The sequence below is a fragment of the Sinocyclocheilus grahami genome, unplaced genomic scaffold, assembly GCF_001515645.1.
Source record: "Sinocyclocheilus grahami isolate Dianchi unplaced genomic scaffold, SAMN03320097.WGS_v1.1 scaffold1929.1, whole genome shotgun sequence".
In the NCBI taxonomy this organism is placed as follows: domain Eukaryota; kingdom Metazoa; phylum Chordata; class Actinopteri; order Cypriniformes; family Cyprinidae; genus Sinocyclocheilus; species Sinocyclocheilus grahami.
In genome coordinates this window covers 18,322-21,076 of record NW_015507108.1, presented here as the reverse complement: position 1 = coordinate 21,076, position 2,755 = coordinate 18,322, and the positions used below count along the sequence as shown (strand labels likewise).

The 2,755-nt window shown below is 40.6% G+C and overlaps 1 protein-coding gene across 1 annotated transcript in view; it reads right to left on the bottom strand.

Annotated features, from left to right (window-relative positions):
* The window catches only part of LOC107573388 (cohesin subunit SA-2-like), a 23,113-nt gene that overhangs the window by 10,610 nt on the left and 9,748 nt on the right, over positions 1-2,755 (bottom strand). The window lies entirely within an intron of this gene.

Below are 2,755 nucleotides of genomic sequence, written 5' to 3'. Positions count from 1 at the left end.
TTTGAACTGTTGCCATCTGGTCGACGCTACAGAGCTCTGAGCACCAGAACGGCCAGACACAGGAACAGTTTCTTCCCTCAGGCCATCCATCTCATGAACACTTGACAATAACTGTGGAACACACACTATTTATTCACTCATACACTTATTTATCTACCACACATACTCAGTCTACATTTCAATTTGCACATAATATACCTGTACATATAACAATAGACAGTTGTATACCTGTACATACAATTGTCGATTTGTATATTTTTATTCCTTATTTACTTGTTCTATCTTTTATTTTATTTTTATTATCTGTGGTTTTTGTTCCGTCACCGTCATTCTGTTACAATGTGGAAGCTTCTGTCACGAAAACAAATTCCTCATATTTGTAAACATACCTGGCAATAAAGCTCATTCTGATTCTTCTTCTGATTCTAAAAGGACATACTGTACTATCATAACAAAATTAACAATTCGTCTAACTCTTGCATGCTCCTTAAAACCTTTTCCTCCCTCCTTTGTCCTCCTCCTCCCCCCCTCCTTCATCAAATCTAACAGCTGACGACTTTGCTACGTTCTTCATTAATAAAATTAAAACATCAGTGCACAATTTTCCACACCACAAACTGTCAAGCACATCTTACCAGCAAACATACACTCGTTCACATCCTTCTCTTCACTCTATGAGGCAGAAGTCTCCAAACTCATCCTTTCTAATTATCCTACTACTTGTGCGCTTGATCCTATTCCATCTCATCTCCTTCAAGCCATTTCTCCTGCCGTTGTACCTGCACTCACTCACATCATTAACACATCCCTTCACACTGGTGTTTTTCCCTCAGCATTTAGACAGGCTCGTCTAAACCCAATACTTAAGAAACCCACCCTTAACACATCTTTTAGAGAACTGTAGACCAGTTTCCCTTCTTCCTTTCATTGCAAAAACCCTTGAACGAGCTGTGTTCAACCAAGTCTCTTCCTTTCTCACACAGAACAACCTCCTGGACAGCAACCAGTCTGGTTTCAGAAGTGGACATTCGACCGAGACTGCCTTGCTCTTAGTTGTTGAAGCTCTAAGACTGGCAAGAGCGGATTCCAAATCCCCTATACTTATCTTGCTAGATCTTTCCGCTGCTTTTGACACAGTTAACCACCAGATTCTTCTGTCAACCCTATTGGAAAAGGGCATCTCAGGAACTGCACTCAAGTGGTTTGAGTCTTACCTCTCAGATAGGTCCTTCAAAATATCTAGGAGAGGTGAAGTGTCCAAGTCACAACATCTAGCTACTGGTGTGCCTCAGGGCTCAGTTCTTGGACCACTTCTCTTCTCTGTCTACATGGCATCACTAGGTTCTGTCATTCAGAAACATGGCTTTTCATATCACTGCTGATGACACTCAACTCTACCTCTCATTCCATCCTGATGATCCGACGATAGCTGCTCGCATCTCAGCTTGTCTAAAAGACATTTCTTGCTGGATGAAGAACCATCACCTTCAACTCAAACTTGCCAAGACAGAACTGCTTGTGGTTCCATCAAACCCATTGTTTCATCACAATTTCACCATCCAGTTAGGCACTTCAACCATAAGCCATTGGCCAGTTTGGAGAAAGCCTCACCAAACCTGACCAGCCGGGCGTTTGCGATCACGGTAACTTGAAGACACTTGTACAAACGCAGATGGGTGACATGAATGGAGATGGCTCCAGATCGGCGATGTATTATTTGTTTCCCAACAAGGTCCATCGCCCAACACAAAATTAATTTGCTGAATGCAGAATAAACTGTATTTTCCTGCGCTCAAACCTGCCAATCTAAAGGAAACGCTCTGTATGGCGTTGAGGTCATTTGTGAAATGCCATAGACTTATAATCTAAATAAAACAATTTGCAACTATTACTGTTATTACACTTGTATACAAAACTTCGTATTATGCTTGTTATAGAGTGCGTGACATCATGTGCACTACCGCCGGTGACCGTAGACAACCACCGCGGTGATGCGGTTGTCACGGCAACCGTAACAGCCCTACATGCTTGTTATATAGTGCATGACATCCTGTGCACTACCGCCGGTGACTGTAGACAACCACCGTGGTGATGCGGTTGTCACGGCAACCGTCACAGCCCTACTGGCTACCAGTAGCTGCTCGCATAAAATTCAAGGCATTAATGTTTGCCTACAAAACCACCACTGGCTCTGCACCCCTTTACCTAAATTCATTACTTCAGACTTATGTGCCTCTAGAAGCTTGTGTTCTGCAAGTGAATGTCGCTTTATTGTTCATCCCAAAGAGGCACAAGATAACTTTAACAGACTTTTTCATTAACTGTTCCCTCCTGGTGGAGTGACCTGCCCAACTCAATCCTAGCAGCTGAGTCCTTAACCATCTTCAAGAAACGACTAAAAACACATCTGTTCCATCTTTATTTGACCCTCTAACTCTAGCACTCTCTATTCTAATTCTATTCTTTATAATAAAAATAAATAAATAAAAATAAAAACTTGCCCTTTTTAGACTTGCACTCTATTTAATTACTAACTGCTTGTTTTTCAAGAATCGGCTAAAAACACATCTGTTCCATCTTTATTTGACCCTCTAACTCTAGCACTCTCTATTCTAATTCTATTCTTTATAATAAAAATAAATAAATAAAAATAAAAACTTGCCCTTTTTAGACTTGCACTCTATTTAATTACTAACTGCTTGTTTTCTTAAAAAAAAAAAAAACTAACACTTGCTGTGTTCTCTAATATTTTTGT